Below are 26444 nucleotides of genomic sequence, written 5' to 3'. Positions count from 1 at the left end.
TGATGGTCACTTGGACCAGGATGGTAGCAGTGGACATGCTGAGTTGTTTACCAGGTGGTGTTTACTCGGTTGCTTACCCTTTCCTTCTTTTTATCTCTAGTGGATAAAGATTAAAATCAGTGAAATCCTAGAGAGAGGATTTGGAGGAATCCTTAGTTCTAAGGGATGGAAATAGAATGGAACAGAATTTTCTTCGCTTTGCTCTGGTTTGGTCTCAGTCTATTGATGAGATGAGTGGAGGTGAATACCTGTTCCTTCCTTGTCAGTTTAGTACATAACAATTAGAGAAGGCCTTTATGCCTGACCAGAGATAACAGGCATATTCACAGATTAAAGCAGGCCAAAGATTTCTATTGCTAGTTTATAGTAAAAATACAAGAAACATTTTTCTTAGGCTAATCAACTTAATTGTTTTATAAGCATTTTATTGATTTCAGCAAATACAAAAATAAAAAATACATTTTCAGAAAGCATTAAGTGGCTTAAGTGCATTTTTAAAGTAAGAAAATTGAAAGTGTTCCAAGTACAATAAGAATGTAGAGTAGTATGCAAAAATTTTATGATAGTAATTTATTTAATTCAAAGTGATTTGTATGTAATAACCTACAATACCTATTGAGTGATTCAGCAATTAAAAATAATCCTGTTGTAAATTATCATGTTTTGAATGAAGAATCATTTCTCTAACAGAAAAAACAAGAACCACTTATCTCAATGTTGTGTACCAGGCAGAGTGGCCAACACTGTCCTAGTTTGCCCAGGACCCTTTCAGGTTTAGCACCCAAGGAGCGGAGATTGAAATCTGTCAGTCCCAGGCAAACTGAGGTGGGAGACCACTGCAAAAAACTTACCTCATTATTGCATGATATCTCTTAAAAGCAAGCTATAACGAAGGTTTAACTATTCACATTCATTTAAGAAGAAGTTTTAAATGGATGTTGTATTAAGTTATAAAAGTTCAGGGGAAGTACAGTTAAACTTCTGCCCCTCTCCAAAGAAGTTTACTTAGCTTCGGTTCTAAAAATGTCAGTTTTAAAAACTGTCTTTATTTGCTTTTTAAGTTAACCTTTCATTGGAATTTGTTTACAGGTAGGGATATTAAGTAGAGGCCCGTTTCCCAAAACAACACATGGGATTGAAAGCTAAAGTGCAGAGTTTGGGAAAACATGCAGAACTGAAATGGAAGTAGCAACTTAAAGTTATGACTGATGAAAATCTTTCATGAAGGATGAGAATCAAAATGAAAGGAAAGTAAGGAAAACCTATCTCAGAGGATCTTCCTAACCTGCATTCTGTCAAGTTTCTGTAGCTTCTTTATCATTTAAGGTGGAGATTGGTACATGTTTCAGAATGGGAGATTTAAAATGAATATTAACTTGTTCATTTCAACTATTACTCTTTATTCATAATTTCAAGCATTTACTGAAAACTTGCCATGAACCTGATGTAATGCTTATCAGTTAGGGATTCAAAGATGAGTAATACACAGTTGGGACCCTCAAGGAGCTCTCAGTCTAATGGGAGAATCAGACAAATAAATTTCAATCAGAAATGATAATGCCTATCTTTGAGAGAAGTACAGGATGCTAATGAAGTACATAGAAAGAATACCCAACCCAGCCAGTGTTGGGAAGAGAAGAGGTGGGATGGGCTTCCAAAGAAGAGACTATTCAGGAAAGACTTCCCTGAGTAAATGAAGCCTGGAGGTGTAATGAGTAAAATTTGGCTAGGTGAGGAAGGAAGGTTCCAGAGAAATAAAGAGATCCTTTTTATCACTGTAGGGTGAGAGACCATGGTTTGAGCTGGCTCCAAATGGGAGATCAAATCTCCTGCCATCTGCCTTCGCTATTACTACCCTCAGGCAAGTCTGGATCTTGGGTAAGAAATTTCACTCTTATAGGAAGAGGACTTGTATTCAAGATCCAGGGCACTTATCTTAAGGAAAGAGTTGCTTTCCAAAGTGATATCGCTCACACAATCTGTAATCTTGGTCTCTTGCCTTTTTTTTCTCTTTCCATTGGTATTAGTGATAAGAAGTGGGGCCACTCATTTCTATTGGAAAAGGGCCTGGCTATACTCTCTGCAGAGGGTTTTTCTCCTTTCGTAGGGTGGTTGCCTGTCTCTGAGAAGCTTTGAGGCAAGCTGCTCTGTCATTGGGGTATAATATACATCAAAAAACAACTACAACAACTAAAAATAAAAATTAAAAAAAACGTACCTTAATAACCAATACTAGTATTTCTTTTCATGTGGGAAGTGGTTTGTATGGAGAAAGATGTGCATAGGTCTTTTAGGGTATGAAGGTAAGTAGGTGAGGCTCTGGGGGAATAAGTGGGAATGTGATAAGAAACTAAAAGTATAACTAAAGTGTTCAGTATAAGGAATGACTAGCAATTTGGGGGTAGGACATAAAGGGAAGAAAGAACTCAAGCCATCAACAGAGGCTGGAGCCTGGGAAAAGAGTGCACTTGGAGCCAAGTGCAGAGGCTGGGAGAGTGAAGGGATTTGCAGAATAGAATTTCTAAAATTTAAGTCTAAGATATTTGTGTTTCTGGAGTATAAGTCCTCTTTTTCTTCCCAAAGCTTCAGTAAAATCACGTATGCCTTAAAGCTTTTGGTGGTGGTGGTGGTGGGTGTAGAAAAGGAGACTAAGCCTGCGGCACATTTCCCCTGCGGGTGCCTGGAGGAGGCAGCTCACGTTGCAGATCAGAGTGGAGCTCTCGGCTGTGGCAGGTGAGGATGTGCAACCAGCACAAAGGTGCTACACCTTGGAATTGATTCAAATGTACATGTCAGTCTTTTGTTTTCTGAAATATATCAAAGAGGAGAAGGCCATGGGGCTAATACTTTTTACTTTCTTTGTCTTGTTTCCTTGTGTTGTGACTTTTCATCCCTCTGATATGGTAAGTTCTCAGACTGAGGGAATGAAATGGAAGAGGGGGATAGAATAGATATAGAATAGGCCTCACAGTTTGGATGATTTTGGGCAAATGTTATCCAGTGGAAGCATAACGCAAGCTGCATATGTAATTTAAAGTTTTCTAGTAGCCATATTAAAATAACTAAAGGGAAATATATGACACTAATTTTAATTATATATTTTATTTAACCTAATATATCTAAAATATTATAAGGATTTAATCAATATAAAAATTGTTAATGGTATATTTTACATTCTTATTCTTTTTCCTGAGTCTTTGGAATCTGTCATTCATTTTACGCTTAGGGCACATCTCAATTTGCACTAGCCACCTATCAAGTGCTTAATGGCCCCATGTGGCTGTAATATTGGACAGTGGCTGTGACATAGAGGCTACCATATTGGACAGTGCTGATCTGGGCCATTCCAGCAGACCTTGCTTAGAAATATCGAGCCTCCCCCATAGTCTAGCTGCGATTATTGGAGTACTATGCTGGAGTTGATGTCAAAACAAACAATAAAGTATTATATTGCTTAGTTTTAACTCCTTTGTGCATATTTTCTCTCAGGTACTTTAGAGAGAATTAGCCAGAATCTTGGGTAGGAGTCAGATTCCTAGATCCTTTGGCCAGAATACAACTAATGTGTCTTACCCTGAGTTCCAACTGCATGTCCCACTCCAAAGGAGTGGCAATGCATGCAGAGGGGTCGGCACGGGCCATATTAGAAGAGGCTTTATAAATTATGCCAGAGTTGGGATTTAATTCCCAAAGCTGGGGAGTAGAAGGTGAAGAGTGGGGAGAATTTAGTGAGTTTTCAGCAAGGCAATTATGTGATCATATTTTCATTTTAGAAAAGTTAATATTAGGGTAGTGTAGATGACCCATTATAGGGCAGCTTGACTGGAAGCAAAGAGAAGGTCCTATAAAAAATGTGGATAAGCAGTTCTGAAGGCCTAAACTAAGGTAGTGGCTGTGTAGGTAGAGAAGAAACGACAGGTTAAAAACATGTTAAGGAATAATGGAGAATCCATGGAATGTGGAATCCATAGAGGTCAATTGAATGTGGTATAGGAAGTGTCAAGGGTGACTCAGCATTGTTTTATCTTAGGCAACTTGAGTAATAGTAAGTAGTGCCATTACTTGAACTAGAGAATACAGGAGGAGAAATCAATTTAAGAGGAAAATATTGAATTCCATTTTGGGACATATTGACTTTGGTGTGGAAAGAATAGAGTTTGAAAAGTATCCAACTTAGCATATTTAGAAGTCTTGATGAAAATGGTAAGAGTAGTTTCAGTGGAATAGTGAGGACAGAAGCCAGGCTGCAAATGTGCTGTGGAATGAACAAAAGATTTTGAGAAAGCATAGTATATTCAATTCATTCATAAATCAAATATTAATTATTATTTAAGACGTGTTGGAATATACATTGGGAATACACTCGTGAATAATACAGTATCTGCTCTCAAGCTGTTTTCTGTGGTGGGGGTTTCAGGGAAAGCAACAAATAAACCAGACCTTTAAAATGTATGGCAGGCCTAAGATAGTCACCATATGGCACTGTGAGAGCACACAGAACGGCCGCTGACGCCGAGGGGTTAGGACTGCTCTGTCAGCGAGCTTGTGGTGAAGGGGCAGAGAGAGCGATGGGACTGGTAGACGGAAGACAGTCATTTTCACATGGTTTTCTTCTATTACAAGGTTATTTGAGGTCCGTCTTGCATCATGTAGAATACACGTGAAAAAGTTTTACTTCTTCTAGCTGAGTCAAAGACTGAATGAAGGAAAATCATTTCACCCTCATGCTTGTGGTCCTGCGAGGCTTCCTTTCTTCTTTGCAGGTGAGAGAAGTTACGTGAAGACTGCAAAGGGGCCACAGTTAATAAGCGCTGCAGTAGAGGAAGAGGCCTCCTCTTAGCCCTGAAGACAGTTGTCTTGGAATTGGGCTGTGGGAGCTACTTCTGTCTACAGCTGTGTTATCCAGTACAGTAGGCACTAACTAGCCACAGATGGCTATTTATATTTAAAATAATTACAGTTAAATAAAATTAAAAATTTAATTCTTCAGTCACACTACCACATGTCAAGTGCTTAGTAATGACATGTGGCTAAAGATTACCGTATTGGATAGCATAGACTATAGAACATTTCTACCATTGCAGAAAGTTCTATTGGACTGCTCTTGTCTAGAGAAATTGCTTTGTTCCCATAAGTTTAGGACTTTTTGCTATTACCTACTTTACCTTTTTAGCCCTCTGAGGTTTTATGCTAGATCCTATGGTTTTATAAATTATATAAATTGTTTTTAGCTGGTTTAATTGCATATTGTTTTCAGCTTACTTTGGCCTGCTATTTTTATTAATTCATAACTTAAGTTCTATATTCACAGCTTTTAACCCATTTTCATGTCTCTTCTATCATTTTTGTTTCCATCTCCTACAATTGACCTTCAGCAGCCTGAATCTTGTAAGTTACTTTTGATTGATCCTCCATTTCTTTCTTTGCTGATTCACCCGAGTAAATGAAAAGACTCACAGAATAAAATTCCTTCTTGGGAACAGGAATATTACATGTACTAGCAGGGTCCCTCAATTACCAGAAGCATTTTTTTCTCATACCGTATATCAGTCCAGTCCCTTTGTAAGAAGATCTGAAACCTATCAGTTTTGCTGTATTTAAAATTTTTAAGTGAGCAAGCCATTTAAACAGATGTGACATTCTAAAGGGGGACCAGTGGTGACAGATAATATTCACATTAATGAAGCATTTGTATTTGCCAAGCACTAAAAGCCATTATATCATTTAATTCTCCCAGCAATCCAGTACATTTATTCCAGTGTCCAGATGCGGAAACTGAGGTTTTGAGAGGTTAACGTCACACACTGACAGACTTGAACTCACAGATTTGAACTCCGTCTAATTCCAAAGCCTACAACAGTAAGTTGGAGGTTTTCCTTAGGGAAGGAGCCACAGACGTGATAGCTCTGGCTCGGTGATGGCAAGAAGGGTATTGCTGTCCCCCTCTTCACCAGGCTCAGAGAATACCTTAGAAAAGGAGCTGCCAATCTTTTTATAGGGACTAAGGATGGACAACAATATTGAGACTTTTTTCTAGGTCATCTGCTCAATTTAAGTCCGTTCCCACATGTAAGCTCCGTCTTCAAACCACTTCCTTCTAGCATATCTTGGTTTGTCCTGCAGCTTTCAAGACCTAATGAGGACTAAGGTTCTCTTAATTAACTTTTGAAGTTCTCAGAAGGAGGGCTGCTTGTACAGATCTTCAAGAGATACGCTTGTGCTACCAGAAGGTAGCTGACTGCCATGGACATCTGTGAGCTCGTCACGTCAGTCAATATGTGTCACAAAGGGAATGACGCTATAGCAGTGGGTAATTGGGAGTCTGTGAACTGAGATTAGTTAACAGAACTTCCACCGTGTATGTGTATATATTTTCTTTTAAGAAGATTTTGCCAATGTTACGAGACAACACTCTGGGCAAACACCTGAAGTGATTTTAACTGGGCCTCCTGTCTGATCAGGGTGGGTCTCTTTGGCCTAAACAGTCATCTTCATCTCTTTGGACAATCAACCAGCTAAAGAACAGGGAAATTTCTTCAGTACTCATTCTCTGCCTTCCTTTAACATTTGATGTATTTAAAGCTTGGTTGGTTATAATTCTATACTTGAGGAAGACAAAAGAAGAAAAAACAACAAAACAATGGGGAACAATTCACAGAAAGATATCTGTTTCCTGTAACATGCTTAGCCATGTTAATCAGGGAAATGCATATTAAAACACACTGATATAATTTTCTTAAACCAGTAAATTAGCAAAACTTAAAAAGGTAGATAAAATTAAGTGTTGGCAATCATAGTGTAGAAATGACACTCTAGGTTGTAGTATTGTGAGATTTTTTTTCATCCTTATACAGTTGATTCTCGTTATTCAGTAGGTATGTTTCATACAGTCACCATGAACACTGAATCAGTGAATACTGAAATATTGCTCATAGGGAAAATATAAGGTTAGGTTTCTATGAACCTCTGGTCACATCATTTTTGTGTGATCAAGCAATCAACACGTATCCTTGCTTTATGTGGGTTTCTGTTTAAAGACACCTAATTAAATATATTTTGTTGATCCAGTAACATTGAACTCAACAACCAAAAGCACTCATTCTTGAATGATGCTTATATTACACATGTATTTTCTCTGGGAGGCATACCAGTCTTCTTGCACTTAGGAACACTAGGCAGCACTTTAGCATTATGCTTCGGGGCCATTTTAAACAGTGAAATCACCAAAAAACACAAAAATGCAAAAAGCGTGGTTCTAAATAGATTGCAAAAAGGGTGCTTGCTTATAGTCTGAGAGCTAAAACAAGAAGGCAGAGTGTTGCTTTGTGCAGCCTCAGCTGGGAGCATTTGTGATGATTCAAATTTTTGCTGCTCTGTGCGTGTCCACAAATGACGATGGAAGTGCTTCAAGTATTTATGTTGGGGTTACAAGTAAATTTTAGTGAGTAAGTAAATTTGCAAATGTGGAATCCGTGAATAATGAGGATTGACTGTATTTTCTTCATTTTTTAACAATAAGCTTAAATGATTTTTCTAAAAGAAAAATAAATTGCAAAAATAATTAGCAGTGCCCGCTTAATAAAATATCCTGGATAAGGAAAATAATTTTTCTTAAAGAGTAGATGGCTATAAGAGATTTAATACAATTAGCTTGAAAAAGTTCAAAATACATGCTAGAAAATTCTGCGTTTCAGAATAACTATTTGTCTTGGATTTCTTTTGCTTTGGTGTTAAATAACACAGCCCCAAAACTTGTCAAAGATAATAATTCTCTCTGTGATTATAAGAAGATGAAACAATGTGAACTAATAAGAGAGTAATAGAAAAGCACTTGACATTAAACTACTAAATAAAATAACATTTTATAATATTTTTCCATGACAATTAAAACAAAGTTTCATTCAACTATAATATTACTGATTCAACAGCAATATTTTCCTGAAAAGGCAAGAGATATAATTTAAAGTTACAAGTAACATGTTTGGAATTTTACATATCCTTTTCTGGTAATGTGTAGATTTTTCAACTAAATTAACTGAAAATGAAAAAAAAATTGTTTTTGGTTGTTCCAGCCATTAAGTATCAGAACTGGGACTCCAACCTTTATGTTGTTGCTTCCAAGTTCATGCCTTTAACCATTACATTATACTGTCTTATGACATTTCTGTGAGACCCTGTCACAATATTACCAGGGCCTAAAACATGTACAAATCAAGTGACTTTTGAAAATTAGATATAGAAGTACTTTCTTCTCTATGAAGTTTTAAAACTAGAGATTGTGTAATCTTTTTCTGAGTGATTTAGCTACAAGCTGACCCAAAAGCCACAAAATAAATGACAGTATTATCCTCATATTACATATATCCATAATTACTTATATTGTAGATAGGTGGTCAAAACTCAAGAAAACATTAAAAAATTGGAGTAAAGATAAAAGGAACTTATACCATCTCACTTTAACTCCTAGATATGGCTTACTGTATATACAGAAACAAAATAATGTTTTCCCCTATAAAACCATTTAAACACCATTTTTATACATACATGTTGAATAGTGTTTATGTTTAATTCTTTTCAAAGGTTTTTTTTTTATATAATCCAGAGTTTTCTTAAACACTTCTGCATTATATAGTCCATCAAATGTGATAATTAAGATCTGTCATGCAATCTTCTAAGATATTATACTATGATAAACTGTGACACTAAGAAAAGAAAAGAAAGGGAAAGCATGAGATGTATTCTTTCATCTCAAAGAACTTGTGATCTAGACAAGGGATTGTAAATAGGCCAGGGTGGGAATAAGAGATAGTCCTGTGAGCTGGAGTGGGTCTAGAAGTCTCACTTCAGCTTGGCCTGGAGACAAAGGGGGAGCCCCATGAGGCAAGGGGAACTCAGCAGAAACAGTAGGGGAGAGTGATTGGGCCAGCTTAGCTGATGAGAAGTGTTCAGTGTGTGAATCTCCAGGGGCATCACGTTGCCCTCTGATCATAGAGCATTTTCCCTCATCCTCCTCTTTCTTTTTTCCCCATTTTATTTGTGATGATAACATAAATGGGAAGGACTGTCATTTTGTAGTAACATACAGTTCTTGATTTGGCAGTTTGTATTTAGAGTGTACTCCTTTATTCTGACAGAAAATATGTATATTATGATATTAACAATGATATATTTAGAGGGATTAATATACAAAATATATAAAGAACTCATACATTCAATAGCAAAAAAAAAATCTGATTAAAAATGGAAGAAGATCTGAATAGACATTTTTCCAAAAAAGACATACAGATGGCTAACAGGTACATGAAAAGGTGCTCAACATCACTGATCATCAGAGAAATGCAAATCAAAACCACAATGATATATCACCTCACACATGTTAGAATGGCTGTTCTCAAAAAAGACAAGAAATAACATATTTTGGCGAGGATGTAGAGAAAGGGGAGCACTGTTGATGGGAAGGCAAACTGGTAGAACCACTATGAAAAACAGTACGGAGGTTCCTCAAAAAATTAAAAATGGAGCTACCATATGATCCAGCAGTCACACTTCTGGGTATTTATCCGAAGGAAACAAAGACACTAACTTGAAGAGATATCTGCACCCCCATCTCCACTGTGGCCTTATTTATGGTAGCCAAGATATGGAAGCAACCTGAGTGTCCATTGATGGATGAATGGATAACGAAAATGCAGTCTGTATATACAATGGATTATTATTCTGCCATAAAAAGAAGGGAATCCTGCCATTTGCATCAACAGGGATGGACCTTGAGCGCATTAATGCTCAGTAAAATAAATCAGAGAAAGACAAATACTGTATCTCACTTATATGTGGAATCTAAAAAATACTGAGAACAGACACAGGGAACAGATTAGTGGTTGCTAGAAATGGGTGAAGGTGGTCAAAAAGTACAAACTTCCAGTTATAAAATAACTAAGACCTGGGGATGTAATGTACACCATGGTGACTGTAGTTAGTAACACTGTATTGTATAGTCACACATCAGTTAATGCGTCAGGGACATGTTCTGAGAAATGTGTCGTTAGGTGATTTTGTCATTGTGAGAATATCATAGAGTGAACTTACACAAACCTAGATGGTATAGACTACTACACACCTAGGCTATATGGTACTAATCTTGTGGGCCCACCGTTGTGTATGTGGTCTACATTGACTAAAACGTCATTATGCGGCACATGACTATATATTTGAAAGTTGCTAAGGGAGTAGATGTTAAAAGTTCTCACCACGAGAAGAAAAATTATAACTATATGTGGTTATAGGTGTCAACTAGGCTTATTGTGGTGATCGTTTCACAATATATACACATATTAAATCATTATGTGTGCACCTGAAATTACTATAATGTTATATGTAAATTATATTCTCAAAAAAAGAAAGGACATGAGAGACAACTGGTTTTAGACAAATATGAACTAATCACTCTAAAAGGCTAATTATCTTCCATCTAGAAGGAGAAAAATGAGATGCAGAAAATACATTTTAGGGGCTGGCCCCGTGGCCGAGTAGTTAATTTCACGCGCTCCGCTGCAGGCGGCCCAGTGTTTCATTGGTTCGAATCCTGGGCGCGGACATGGCACTGCTCATCAAACCACGCTGAGGCAGCGTCCCACATGCCACAACTAGAAGGACCCACAACGAAGAATATACAACTATGTACTGGGGGGCTTGGGGGAGAAAAAGGAAAAAAGAAAATCTTTAAAAAAAAAAATACATTTTATTCTCTCTCTCTCTCTGTCTCTCTCTCTCTCACACACACACACACACACACACACACAAAATTATTATAAATGGTTTAAACAATAACTTGGATCTTTGAGAATTTTATCAGGCCATACAATTAAAAAGCCAGTACTTATTAACCCTCCAAAGGAAAAAAAAAGCAAGGGTGATTTTTTTTTTTTAGAGGATCTGAAACTACCACTGAAAGAATATCTAAGCGGCAAAGTCAGAACATATTTTCTTCAAATGAATACCAATGCACCAGTTCCCAGGGGATAAAGCTTCTGATATAAGAATTATTTTGTCACACTGGTTTTTACTATCCACCCCACCTAGGAACCAAGCATTGGGACACTCTCTGGGTTGGGTGATACATTTCCAGGCTTCAGTCTCAAGCAACAAGAACAATAATTGGCTTTTATAGTTTTATCTATATATGTATGTGTGTGTATATATATACATATATATATATAAATATGTATATATAGGTATATCTTCTAGTATCATGGAGAATACAGAAAAGTCTCCTTTGTGAATAAAACTTCCAGAGATTCACTATGGTGCAGACTTAGAGTATAGTAGAAATAAATTTTACTTTAAGAGATTTTTGTTCTTTTACCTCCATTTTTGTTGGATTGGGATTTACTTTATTTCATTCAACTAAAATTACTGAATATACTGTGAGTGTGGGGTATTCAGCAGAGAGATGATAGACATTAGCTCTGTCCATGTGGCAGTGATAGTCTAATGAGGAATATGGTCGTTAAGCAAATGATTGTATGAAAACGTGTGTATTACAACTATGGTTAAGGGCTATAACAGAGTGTGATCATTGTGCCAGAGTTTAGAACAGGAGGCTTTAGCTTGGTTAAAGTGGGGAGATTCCTGAAAGGTTCTCATTTATTCTAAAATCTGAAGGGTAGAGAACAGATGTGTGTGGAGGCCCTAAATCTGGGGATAACCTACCACATTCTAGGAATTCAGAGAAGTCCAGTTGGGCTCTAGCTTAGAGTGCAAAGAGGAGGGCAGCGTACTATGTGACTGAAGAAAGAGTTAACTAGTTGTGTTTACTCAAGTGCAATGGGAAGTTGTATGGAAAAGTTTGAGTGGGGGATTGATGTGATTAAATTTGCATTTTAAAAGACCACTATGACTACTGTGTGGAAAATTGGTTGGTGCTGAGCAAAATAGTCTGTCTAGAGATGATGACACCCTGGGCTTCTAACCAGCATTGGATGGTGACAGGGGAAGGTTTTGAAAATATATTTTGGACGGGCAGCTTGCAGACCTTGGTGATTTGGGTGTGGGCATGAGCAGCTAGGTAGTTTATCTACTACAGATAAAGAAATTTGCGATAGAAGGGACTGTTATATTTTGGAAGAGATACAGAACCTTGATTAAAACACCAAAGCCTGTTTAACTGTTTTCATTGTTGAAATGTTCTTCCTGAGTTATTAATTTAAATTTTAGATACATATAAATATCTTTTACTCTCGAAAGTAAGAGATAGAAATAGAAAAAAAAACATTCAATCTTGATTTTAAACTATATTACTTAGGCATCTATCAGCTTTTAGTAAATCTGGAACCCATTGGTCTTAGATGGAAAAGTTCTTGAGTGTGTCTGTTTTGTTTGTTCTTAAAGAAAGTAGTCTGGCGATCGTGGGCTTATTCAGCTCCTTCAATTTTAATTTTAGTTTTGAAGATTTTTTTTAACTCAAGTTTTGTAAAAACAAAAATGCTCTATATCACCCTGCTGTAATCTGCATATGTTGCTCTCCTGTTAGTTCTGCTTTGGGGATTCAGAAGTGGGTAGGATTAGTTGATTAGAATCCAGAAGCAGATGGACTATGAAAAAGCCTTCTTTAAAACCTTACAGCGTTGAAGTCCAACTAATATTTTCCTAAACCTGTAACACTATGTTTATCTTTTTACTACTTTATTATCTCCTATAAATGTATTCCAAGCCATTAAAGGGTACATTTAGAAACCATTTGGGATTATTCCCAGTTTTGGCCTTTAAACCTTCCTATTAATTACCGTAATCTACTGCTAGCAATTGTAACACTTACTGGGAATCATATTTAATCTTGCACAGAATGCAAATGAAATGCTGATTGAATCTTTAAGGACAGTCTCCAGTTTCAAAGCTACAGAAATGACTAGAATAGAAATGTGCCTTCCTTTTCTTCAGTAAGAAGATTTCACTATTATTTTAGTTTAAATGTAGCTATGTGTATAGACTTCCACTGAAAAGTTTACTGATAACAACCATTTTTCCTTTCTTATCCTTGCCCACTGTTAACCTCATCAGGCTTCTGAAGATTCCTTACATGTTGCAGAGGTAATATACACAGTAAACTTGGCTCAACGCAATTCTTCTCTTCTCTCTGATTTGTTTATTCACTCAACCAATCAACCCACCAGGCAGCCTACCAACCACCAACCAACCAAACAACCAAATAAACAACATTAAAAAACCTTCCAGGGGCCGGCCCCATGGTTGAGTGGTTAAGTTCGCGTGCTCCACTTTGGCGGCTCAGGTTTTCAGTGGTTCCAATCCTGGGTGCAGACCTAGCACCCCTCATTAGGCTATGCTGAGGCGGCGTCCCACAAGCCACAGCTAGAAGGACCCACAACTAAAATATACAACTATGTACTGCAGGGCTTTGGGGAGAAGGAAAAATTAAAGAAAAAAAAATTTAGTGAAAAAAAAACCTTCCAGCTTCCTAATATTCTTGGGCATTGGCAATGAAAAGATGAAGACATTTTCCTTGAGCCAGAGGAACTTAAATCCCAGTGTAAGGAAATCATTGTGTAATCAGTAATTGCAGTAAAGTCTTATAATTGCCATGATAAACTTTTTTTTCCATTTGATACATATGTCTATGATCAAATAAGATTGAGAAATACTGGGTGAAGAAGTTAAGTAAATTTCTCTACCGCAGGACTCTACAACATTTCGAGTGCTAACATACTTTGTGAATCTCCAAAGAGGGCATCTGATATGACGTGGTTTCCAACTTTGTTGCCAAAAGTTAGAGATGACAATCAGGATAAGAAGAAATTCCAAACCATAATTCTTGGCTAAGCTGCCAACAGGGACCATGAAGAGAACATAAAGAACTTTCAAATGTGGCTTTTACTTTTTAGGGAAGAAGAAAGATAAACAGGGCTACATAAATCCAAATTTCAACTTTGTCTTCTTTATTTCTAGCTTATTCAGTCCAGCACTCTCCCTTCCCCCTGCCGGGCATCTTTGCACTCACTTTGAGGCTTCTGTGCTTTTGGGTTTCTCATAAATGTTAGAAAGTAGCCATTTGTCCTGTTGCTGATATTTATCCATCCTGATATTCTAACATTCACAAATGCTTGCATTTTTAAGCCTATTATCTAATTATAGAGTGAAAAGGATTATCTACAGTTAAAGGAATTTGGGAAAATAGTTTTGTTCTTTTTTTGTTTTTGATGGGAGATTAGCCCTGGGCTAACATCTGCCAGTCTTCCTCTATTTTGTATGTGGCACACTGCCACAGCATGGCTTGATGAGCGCTCCATGCTGGGATCCGAACCCACAAACCCTGGGCCACCAAAGCAGAGCATGCAAACTTAATCTCTATGCCATTGGGCCAGCCTCTGTCTTATTTTTTTTAAAGAATGTTGACATCCCAAAAGACACATAAGGTTTTTTTCTTTTTCAACAGTTTTTGAGTAAAATACAATTTTATAGTCATGATAATGGAGCTAACCAGACATGAGAAATAATGATTCAATCCAGAATTACATACTTAAATATTAATATGAATATGAATACCAGGTATTACATAAACCTGAAGTTTTTCTAAATATTAATCATAGTTTTTATTTTGCAAAATAATATATTTTTCCAAAGTTTCTTTTCAATTTATGAAACAATTAAATATACACAACCTCACTTGGCCCTAACCATAAATTGGTGAGATATAGGTATTGTTATTTACTAATATTACTGTCTTTCCCATTTTGTCTGTGAGGAAACTGCAGTATGGAAATATGCAGCGACCTGTCCAGGGTCAGTCACGCAGTTTAAGCCAAGTCTACAGATCTCCTGACCCCTTTGTACTCTGGCCACCCCACCAGGCTGCTTCTGTACTGTTAGATTAGGAATCAGCATTTGCTGATATCAAAGTCTCTTTATAAAGCAAGAGGGCTGAATGCTGGGGCCTTGAATCTCCAGTTCTTGCACCACTCTAGCAAATTACTTGCTCCGTACAGACGTGCTCAGTCACCGGTAGAAAATGACAAAGCCACGTGTTATGTCAAAGGCTAAGCAGCTTGGTAGGATGTGCTCACGCTCTAAGTGACTTGCTCCCATTCACCAGCCTCTACAGCATTAAGAATTATTGCATGTCACACACCTCAGCATTCTTAAGTATTTGAAACCACAAATGTTAAGTTTCTGAATCCCAAGGCTTTTATTAGTTGTGAAAATATCCTAATGATTTTCCAAACTGTGGTTCCTTTCTAAAAACAATTCTTAATTACTGCTTTCATTTAGTTAGCCACACACCAAGTATTTTTTGTCTGTCAGGCAATGCTAAGCCAGGGGTTACTGCAATGAAAGAAAAAGACAAAAATCCCTGCTCTCACAGAGTTCTTGTTCTAATGAGGGGACAGACAACAAACAAATAAGTAAAATAAGGCAACAAGGAGGTGGGGAGTGCTTTGAGAAGGACAGCCCCTGAAGACTACCAGTGAACGTGGCCTTGCCAAGTGCTGCTGCTACAAGGTCAAAAGAAATGGTTGTGCTTTAAATGAACACTGGTCTCTGACTGGCAAAAGAGAAATTAAGAATAGCTTGAAAAGTGGAATACAGTTGTTAGAATATTTCAAGGTAAGATGCTTACAGCAAATCTAGCTTATTTAAGCCTTTGGATAACAACAAGAACAAAACTCTTTATGTCTCGTCCACAGTTTACTTGCAGAAATCCAGATTGGTACTTAGTTACATCAGTTATGCGTGTTGGTTGCCCTTGTGCATGAATGTCTCCCCTGAAAGAAGTCTAACCTGCCCCTCCCCTGCCGTTCACAGGCGCCTCACCCTGGCGTTCTCAATGGCTTATCCTACCCTGTTTCTTTTACTTTTTTCTGTAACAATAATTAGCGTCTAAACATACTATATCATTTATCTACTGAACACGTTTATATTTTACTTTCTCCCACTAGCCTGTAAACTCCGGGAGGGGAAGGAGTTTTTATTTTTTCACTGGTTCTATATCCAGAGAGTATCTGATACATGGTAGGTACTCAACGTTTACTTTTTGGAAGAATGAATGTTAGCATAGGGAAAAATATTAATTGAATATTCATTTTGAATTGCTTAAATATACATCTCATGTACTTTATATTGTGGCTGCTATATCCGGTCATTGACCCAGAAGCTGTATGCTCATTCACTCTAATCCTTGATTCTCTTCTACGTAGATTTTCTGGTGCCCATTTTACAGATGAAGGATGAAATCGAGGCTTGGAGAGGCTTATTAAGAACATTTTCTTAAGTATCTTTTATTTGTCAAAGGACATATTCCCATTAAAAATTGAAGCCAGGATTTGAACTCCATTCTGCCTGGTTCCATATTAAATTTTTTTATGATTCAAAACTTCAATAATGTCATTTCTCCAAATTTTAATTGCCTGTTATGCAAGAAACATTTTGAATGCCTGCAAAGCACATAAGAATGTAATTCTCCAGCTGGATCAGTCTCTGGTCTCTGAAGTATGGTTTCTGTCAGTGACAATAGTACCAATAGATATCTTGAAGATGAAAGTAGTGTCATTCTAGACACCAACCTCAAAAGATTAGTTATGACATTCCAATTTATTTCAGTAACCCATCATGAAACTGTCACCCATGGACTTTTAACTTTTCTGAAGATGCTTCCCTACGTATCTTTTTGGATTTGGCACTTTTCCTGACTCTCCTAAGATTTCGAATTTTCTTTTCCCTGTAAGGTTTTTGGCTTTGCTCGCTCCTCTGGCCTTAGCCTCTTCTGTTATGGCTAAGTGCTGTGTGCCCCTCTACTCCCACCCCCAGCTCCTTGTCCCCTGTCCTTTATTCCATAGTTGCCACTTTGGTCCCCACAGGGATTGCGAAATTTTGGTAACTATCTTCTTTCTTCCATAGTGGACCTTTTCTTTTTATTTTTTTTTCTGGTTTGGTGTGTATGTGTATGTGTAATTTTGGCATTTAACTGGTTTTCATTTCCCCATTCCTTTTTTTTTTTTTTTGAGGAAGATTAGACCTGAACTAACATTCATTGCCAATCCTCCTCGTTTTTGCTGAGGAAGATTGGCCCTGAGCTAACATCCATGCCCATCTTCCTCTACTTTATATGTGGGACACCTGCCACAGCATGGCTTGCCAAGCGGTGTGTAGGTCCGCACCCAGGATCCGAACCAGCCAACCCCGGGCTGCCACAGCAGAACATGCAAACTCAACCGCTGTGCTGCTGGTCCGGCCCCTCATTTCCCCATTCCTTATGTTATCATCCTTTGCCTCACCATTTTCCAGCATGTTTATCTGAAGGATTCTCACAAAAAGTTTTCTCTTTCCTTGGTTCCCTGTCATTTATTTTCCTTTTTTTAAAAATAATATTCCTCCCTGGTGATTCTTTTACCTCTTTGGCTGCGTTAACTGTTTGCTATGAAATGATATTGTTTCCTTTAAGATCTCTTAGCTTCACATTTTGCCTCTTTTTTTTTCCCTTCCCATTTTCTTTTTATCCATAGAGCAGATCACTTGTTCTGAATATCTTCAAAAATAACCATATTCCAATCAGACAGGTCCCCATCAGAGTCAGAAGGAGGGGCTAGAGTTTCCCCAAAGCAGTGCACACTGGGGATGGGACACAGCCGCCAGCTGGAGCTGCTGGCATTTTAAAATCCCGGGAGGCTGCAGCAGCATGTTCCAGGCCCTTATCTCCCTAATGCACATGTGCTGCTTGTCAGTTCAAATGTCAGCTCCTGGTGGTATTACTTCAAGACAGTAGGCTTTGTGTTGAAATGGAAGGAAAATATTTTTAAACCTACTTGAGTGCCTGGGAAATTACCATTTTTGGATACAAAAGAGCCTGCCACCTTAACAGTCTATCAGTAGGTAAAAGCTACTGACACCAGTGCCAGGTTTGAGCCCAGGATCAGTTACAGTTGGCAGGAATAGTACTGAGCCACGGTGTTCTCAGGATGTTGTTAGTAAGGCATTTTATTTATATCTCAGTGAGACAGTCCTACCACTTGCAAGGCCAAAGAGAAGGACTTTGGGGGCCCTTAAATGTAACGACATAGACAGGTGCCACCTTTTCACCCTTGTATATTGATATTTGATTGGTGACACTAGATGGCAAAACAATGATCATTGCTCTTTGATAGTTAGTACAGGCATGATCTTTTTGAAAGCACTTAATTAATATATAATGAAAATACCAAGTCATAGTACATATAATTTAGGAATCGTTAGTGCTATCAAGTCAATTCTGACTCCTAGTGCCCCTGTGTACAGCAGAGTGCCCACTTTTTGCGCCATCTTCTCACCCTCTGGTGCTGTATCAGACAATGCTCTGCTGATAGTCAGAGGGTTTTCATGGCCAATTTTTTGGCAGTGGGTGGCCAGGTCCTTCTTCCTGGTTTGTCTTGGTCTAGCAGCTCCTCTGAAACCTGTCCACCATGGAGGATCCTGGTGGTATTTGAAATACTGGTGGCACAGCTTTCAGCATCCCAGCAACAAATAGCCATCACAGTCTGACAACTGACAGACGGGTGGTGTGGTAGCAGTGAGAGCGCCAAATCTTAACCACTAGACCACCAGGGCTTTGACTATTCATATTGTAGAAGAATTCTGTACTTTCCAATAGAATCCTTTCAGTAGTGCTTCAAAAAGAGGTTTTCTTACATTTTAAGTGAAACCTAAATTTAATACATTTAATGCAAAGCATAAAATACATATATATGGGTAAAACAGCCTGCTCCACTCACAGAACGTTGTGCATTTCAGGATAAACCATTGTCATCTCAAGATTTCCTCACTCCATCGTCTTCTGAAGTCTTGCTCCCTGATCAGTCTGCTATTTTCAAGTTATTGTAACTAAGTTGTTCAGACTAGATAGTTTCTCTCCTGACCCTACTCATTCCTCAGACCTCCAGGTATGTCAGATTTACAAAACTGCCAGAGAGTAAGTTTATGCAAAGGAGAGTTGAGTATACATACTTGCTTTTTTTCCTTCTTTCCAAGTACTGTTTTTCCTTTAAGACACCATTAATTGCCCCAGCCTTGAGTAACTTTTGCCTTCCCTTAAAGGCCTCTACTATTGTCTACACCTCTCATTTGGTAGTTGGCAAATGCTCCTTGTATAATTTATCTTTTATGAATGTTCCTCACCTCCTGGTATAGATACTAATTAGAGGACCTGTGTTATATCTTTTTGGTATCTGCATTATCAGAAAAATGCTTTAACATGCTATTTCTCCAACTTTCTTGTTGAGTTGTAGATTGTATTTCAGTCGGTGTAGGCTGGGGCCTGAAATTCTGCATCTATGACCTTCTCAGGTGTTATGACACAGCTGGCCTACAGACCACACTTCAAGTGTCAAGTCTCTGGCAGACTTTCACCAGATGTCTGTTGATGATGCTTTTTGTGTCAAAAAAGGACAAAAGATTTAAATTTTTAATTTACATGCTTCATTTGTCTGCAATAGGAAAACAGCAGTAAGTCGATTTCTGTGAATAATTAAAGATGTAGGATGTCTTTTGTTTTTTTCTGATATATCTATCTGATCAATAGGAATAGATGTTAGCTTATCCATCTTAATAGATACCAGACCGGGTGAGATTTTATGTGAATAACTTCTATTTCTGCCTTCACTAGATTTCGGCTTGAAAGCAAAAGCCTTTATAACACATTTCCAGTTATCTGAGCTATCCAGTCTTTTTCTCTCTTTTGCTCTCCTTCAGGACATCTAGCTTTTAGGAACAGTTTTCCTGGTAAACTCAGATACTTCCGGTATCACATTTCAGGGTCTAGAATTATGTATATACTTACTATAAATCCTATAAAAATCTTTCCTTCCCTTTTTCAATGCACTCAAAAGTAAGCCATTAGGAATTATCAACAAGCAATGAACCTGAGTCCTCAGGCTTCAATGGCAACCAAGAAACTCGTGCTCCTTATTGCAGAGTGTATTCCTTATCCCTCTCGTTTCCCCAAATAGAGAGTGCATTGAAGATAATCCTAGGAGATTATATACCTCAAACTTTGATTGCCAATATTTAATTATCCAAGTAGGACTCATTTTTCTGGATATTTTGCTAGAAATAGTTCATTTGCTTCCTTCTTGTGACATGTAAGTGCCAAATGTTATTTGGTGTGAGTCTACTTGGCCTATACATTTTTTTATAATGCCTCTCTCCCCAGGCCCCAAATCTATTTCAGTTCCTCACAAGTGAAATCAGGCAAACTAAAATTGACGACATCTCTGTTCTTAAGTGATGAAATGAAACGTTTTTTTTTTTTTGAGAAAGATTGGCCCCTGAGCTAACATCGTGCCAATCTTCCTCTACTTTCTTTATATGTGGGATGCCTGCCATGGCTTGACAAGCTGTGCGGAGGTCCATACCCAGGACCTGACCCGCGAACCCCGTCTGCCGAAGTGGATTGTGCGAACTTAACCACTGTCCCACCAGGGAGGCCCTGAAGTGAAACATTTTTCAATATAATTTCTACTGTTTGCTTTTCAATTACTGAAGCTGTTCATGTTTATTACCTTCACCCCCTAAAAAAGCAAACAAAAATAAGGAAAATCGTGGAGAAGAACCAAGACTAAACAAACTAATTTAAAAACCACTTTTGTTTCTCTACTTCCCAGAATTAAACACTGTTAACATCTTGGCCTCAAACCAAAACATCTTTTTTATGCATATTATAAAAATAAAATTAAGATCGTGCAATATTTACTATTTTGTAGCATCTTGATTTAATTAAAAAATATGTTGTGTTCTTTTCTGATGTCATTAAACATACTTCCATAACATGGTTATTAAGAGCTGCGTAGTATTCCAGCATATGAATTAGTTAACTACTCCCCTACTGTTGACTTTTATGGCAATTTTGTGGTTTTTTAAACATTTGTTGTCTAAGAATGCTTGCAACAGAAAGTGCCTGCAGTTGTGTGTCACTATAATATATAAAATATCTGTTAGTATAGATAATTGTATTATAAGTTAACTCCATATATTTCCTAAAAAGCTTACAACATTGCCATTAATATATTCATTTATTTTAAATTTCCTTTTTTAAGTAAAAATTTAAAGCAGTTTATAAAAATGTGTGCAATGTAATGATAAATTGGAGGAGGGAGTGAGGAAATCGGGGAGGCTGGGGGACTAGTCAGGGAAGATCATTCTTTTGGGACGTGTATTTGAGGTGCTAGCAGAAGACCAGGGTTGGGATGGCTGGCATTCAGTCCAGTTACTATCAAATGACAGCTTTGAAATCACTTTTTCTGTGGCTTCCTAAAATATGCAACTATACAGACTAGTTGAATTTCAAAGTTATCATTTGTTAAAAAAAAAAAAAAGAAAGATTGCTTTATTCCAGCAGTATAAAAGAAATCTAATTTCTATAATGCATTCTGAACATTGCTCTGGCAGGGAGAAGCAGAGATCAGAAAGTCTAGAAGAGAATGACTAAGGAGATGGAATTTTTTTTAACAAAATAAATTTTGTGTTTCAAGATGATTGTCATAGTTTACAATTCTATTAGGAAGAGAAAATGAATTTCAGGGGAGGATAAAGTTACCTTTTAGAATATAACTCCTGAAGAAAGTCTTTTTACAGTAAAGACTTGGGGAAGCTTAAGAAGATACTTCTGAAGGCAACAACTTTAATCCAAATTATCTAGGCAATGGGATACTCCGATTTATTAAATGTTCTCATTTATAGAATACTTCAGCATATTCTGTACACGAAAGAGTGCTTTTAAAAAATGTGTTACCAAGAAAATATGCTCGACATTGCAACTATGGTTTATTCTTTCCTTTATAAATAAGGATCTTCCCTCAAGGCTATATGTAAGAATGTGAGTTATAGCATTATGGAGGAATAAAGGAGTATATATTTTAAAAATACGTACTAGAGAAGTTCAACAAATTAAATGAAAGATCTTTTACTATAATGTGACCTCTAATGTTTAGAGTGAATTGGTCTTTTCTACACTATGGATAGTCACTGGAAGATTCAGTAGTTCTTCGGGGAATTTAGGTGTGTCTTAATATTCCAACTGGAAAAGTCTCTTGTGATCTAACGCTACTCTGGTGGATTGCTCCCATCTCATTTCATTTTCTCCACATGGTGTTTTGTATCTGTGATGAAATAGTAATATTATCCTCAATCAAGGTCACAGAGCAAGTCACTTTCAGAGCCATGAGATTAGTGCTTAGAGTTCTTGATTCCATTCTTAGACAGGTGCGCCCTAGTTTGAGAAAATCTGATACACAAAACCACTAACTCACAAAATAGATAAATTAAGTGTGATTACTTACATTTCAAAAGGAGTTGCTTTGGGGTTCCTTAAAATAGGCACATCTGAAGAGTGTAATATAGTCAAAGGGACCTGGACCCTTGGTAACCAAGAGGCCTAATTTCTCTACCCTATCGTTAACTACGTTAATAAAGTGTATAAATCTGGGCATGTTGGTCATTTCATTCATTTATTCACTCTTGCACTAAGTCATTACTACTGTTACTCAATGAATCTTTCATTCTCTGACATCATAGTGTCATCCTTTCATTCTCTGCGTGTTGGATATACAAAGGTTATAGTCCTTGTCCTTAAGGAGTTTACATACCACAAGAGTAGTGGGACAGATGTGTAAAGAAATAAATAGAATAAATTTTTCATGGTAGAGGCAAGCTGGCCTGTTAGGAGACCACTATAGTCTAAACAAGATAAGAGTAAACTGTGGCAGTAGGGGTAGACTAGACTTGGAAAGAAAGGAAAGGATGCTATGTTAAAGAAATAGAATCCATGCGACTTAATGACAGATTGGATATGGGGCCCGAGGGGAAGAGAGGAGTCTTAGGATGACTCCCAAGTTTTTGGCCTAGGTAACTTGATTGAATGGTGGTGCTATTCTGGAATAGAAGGAATTTAGGAAAGGGAGGATTTGGGGCAAAGATAATGATATTAGTTTTGGGCAAGTTGAGTATGAATTCTGTACAATACCCAGGTGAAGCTGGTTCAGCAATTGTATATTCCAGTTTGGAACTCTGGAAAGAGGACTGGGCTGAATTTAGAAATTAGAGGGTCATCTGAAGAGACATGATTACTAGTGAATGAGATTGCCCAGGGAGAGCCAGGAGATAAGAAAAGAGCAAACAGGGAACCCTAGGCAGGAGGAAGGTGTAAATAAAGGAGCCTGAGGAGAAACTGTCAGGAGGAGAACCTGGACTGGGTGTCATGTGGGCTGAGTATAGGGAGAGCTTGTGGAATAAGGGAATGTTCCATAGAGCTAAATGCTGAAGAGAAGTCACAAATGGAGAGAATCTGTGGCCAATTAGAAGATTATTGGTGTCCTTTGCCAGAGCAGTTTAGGTAGAGATGTGGGGCAGAAGGTTAAAGAGTAAATAGAAGTGGAGATTATCAAGACTACTAAAAAGGGAAGGGAAGAGATGGGGCAGTAATTAAAGTTATTTAATTTTTAATGATGGGAGAGACATCAGCATTTTTATAGGATGTAGGAAAGGAGCTATTGGAAAGAGAAAGATTGAAAATAAGGAGAAAGGAAATTATATTGGAGCAAATTTCCTGACCTAGAGTGGCCAAGAGATGGGAGGGTGAACGTTTTAAAAAAATTATTTTATTCAGGTCATATTGGTTTATAACATTGTGTAAATTTCAGGTGTACATTATTATATATCAGTTTCTGTACAGACTGCATTGTGTTCACCACCAATAGTCTAGTTTTTTTCCGTCACCATACACATGTGCTCCTTTACCCTTTTCGCCCTCTCCTCACCCCCTCCCCCTCTAAGAGAACAGATTACCACTAATCTGTTCTCCTTGTCTATGTGTTTATCTTCCACATATGAGTGAAATCATACAGTGTTTGAAACACTTCTTCCTTTGACACTGAATGGAAGGAGACGAGGTGAGGATAAAAATATATATAACTGTGGGTATAGGAATTTTAAGAAGGTGACTTGTGATAGTCTCAATTTTTTCTGTGAAGCAGGGAACAAAGTTGTCTGCTGAGATGAAAGATGTAGCTAAGGATGGAAGTTTGAGGATAATGGCGAACATTTGCAATGCCAGGTGTGGAAGATAAGTGGGCAACGGCCATGATAGATAGATAGATAGATAGATAGATTAGATAGATTAGATAGATAGATAGGATTATAGCCTGGGATGGCAGTGTGAGAAGCATGGTTAGATTGACTGACCTCAAGGCTGTTGTCCTATGTAGACCAAGGTCTCTTTTAGTGTCAGAGAGGTTAATACTGCAGAGAGCAGTTGTGGCTCAGCTTTTAGATAGAATGTCGCTGAGAAATTATATGTGGGTCAAGGAAGAGAGCTACTAGTCTCTAGATCTCTGTTGTCTAATATGGTGGCCACTAGACACATGTAGCCCTCAAGCACTTGAAACATGGCTGGTTCGAATTGAGATGTGTTGTACATATAATATACACTTAGGACTTTGAAGATTTAGTAGGAAATAAGAATATAAAATAGCTCATTAATAATTTTTATATTTACTGCCCTTTGAAATTATAATATCTTGGATATATAGGCTTTTTTTGTGGTCAGTGCCGTCAAATCGATTCCTACCCCTAGGGACCCTTTGAACAGCAAAGTGGAACCCTGCCAGTCTTTTTGCACCATCCTCTCACCATCCAGCACTGTATCAGCCAATGCTCTGCTGCTATTCATAGGGTTGTCATGGCCAATTTTTTTGAAAGTGAGTGGCCAGGGCCTTCTTCCTAGTCTGTCTTAGTCTGGAAGCTCCACTGAAACCTGTCCAATATGGGTGACCCTGCTGGTATCTGAAATACCGGTGGTATAGCTTTCAGCATCACAGCAACATGCAGCTGCCACAGTGTGACAACCGACAGACAGATGGTGTGGTTCTCTGACTGGAAAATAAACCTGGGCCAAGGTCGTGAGAGCACCAATTCTTAACCAGTACACCACCAGGGCTGGCTATATAAAAGATTAAATAAGTTATATTAGTAAAATTAGTTTCACTTTTTGTTTTTACTTTTTCTTATGACCCACATTGTATTTCTATTGGACAGCACTGTCATTGGTAGTTATGGGAGATGATTAGATGGTTTCCAGAATTACTAACCTCGGACTGACTCTTAGCTGCTCACAGTGACTTTAAGGAGTATTGTAGAGGCCTGGGGCAGTTTAGGGAAGTAAACTCTCTTTTGGAGAGAGTTTGTGGTAAGTGGTTGGATCTTTGGTTACTCTCTTTCTTCAGTGCTGGATAAGAGGTCTAAGACTGCCCATAGAACAAGGTTATCTATATCTATAAAAAATCTCCTTTGTCAACACAGTAGAGGGTTGTGAGATTCATATGAACTGGTACATGCTTTTCAAAATGAAAGTACTATGTAAGTGCCTTATCGTTAGCTATAATTTTGAGTTTATTTATAATATTATGAAGACAATGATTATGTTTACTGATGAGTATCTCCAATTTGGCCAGACACTTGTGGGCATTATCTCATTTAATTCAGCGTGGTATACTGAACCAGGCCTTTAAGACATCAAGATCTTTCCACTAACTGCTGAGATTTATGTTGCTACTATAGAATAAATAAACATATTAAATTTTATAAAACTCTCCGTCCTATTTTATAAATTGAAGTGTGCCTATAGTAGGATGAGTTTGTTAGACCACTGCTATTTCTGATGACACTTTTATAACTTTGCTGCTGTGTAAGAGATTTCAGCAAGAGGACTAATTGGTTTTGGGTGACTTTTGAGGGAGCAATTTCAAGAGAATGATGAAGGTGAAAGCCAGATGGCAAGAAGGTTCTTACTAAGTAGGAGCAGGGAATATCAATTTCGGTAGAGGTGAGGAAGAGAGACGGAACCTCAGAGTCTCACTGAAGGTTCAGAGCAGGAAACAGAAAGCACCCTGGGGGTTTTTTTTGAAAAAGGGATTTAACACAGGGAAGATGTTTACAGACTCACTGGAAGGGCTGTAGTCCCTGAAGTCAGGAGTTGCCATTGGAACTACTGATTTCAAGGTCACTTGACCATCCCTGCGTATAGAAGCCGGGAGTTGCTGCTGCTGCCTCCACTGCTGACTTCAGCACAGACTCTTGTACCCAGGAATCTGGTGACTTAGGCACTGAGTCTGGCTACTACAACTGCCTCCAAACACTCAAGGCTCCCACCTTGTCTGCCCGTAGCAACATTAGCAGGAAGATGGCCTCTGCATGGTTCTGCCTTCCAAATCTCATTGGTGGCACCTAATTGACATCAAGAACTCTAGCCAAAAGGGTGTTAGTGGAATGTAGCTTTTAGATTTCTTACCTCCATCCAGAAAGAGCACAGGATGAAGTGTTCAGAGAGCCACTTTGTAGAGTCTACCACACCTGACTTATGCTGCTTATTCTAAACCGTTTGTAGGGAACATGAAGTACTTGAGAAGAAGGAGAAG

At 37.9% G+C, this 26444-nt stretch overlaps 1 protein-coding gene and 1 long non-coding RNA gene across 4 annotated transcripts in view; both read left to right on the top strand.

Annotated features, from left to right (window-relative positions):
- NME7 (NME/NM23 family member 7) overlaps positions 1–26444 on the top strand; it is a 245293-nt gene that overhangs the window by 152173 nt on the left and 66676 nt on the right. The gene's annotated exons all lie outside the window — the stretch shown is intronic.
- On the top strand, positions 1782–4763 carry LOC138924209 (uncharacterized). The gene is made up of 3 exons (XR_011438974.1): positions 1782–1861; positions 2584–2733; positions 4624–4763. It is a non-coding gene; the product is annotated as an uncharacterized lncRNA (long non-coding RNA).

This window comes from Equus caballus, chromosome 5 (genome assembly GCF_041296265.1).
Source record: "Equus caballus isolate H_3958 breed thoroughbred chromosome 5, TB-T2T, whole genome shotgun sequence".
In the NCBI taxonomy this organism is placed as follows: Eukaryota; Metazoa; Chordata; class Mammalia; order Perissodactyla; family Equidae; genus Equus; species Equus caballus.
The sequence above is the reverse complement of the archived record's forward strand: the minus strand, read 5'-3'. Positions and strand labels throughout refer to the sequence as shown.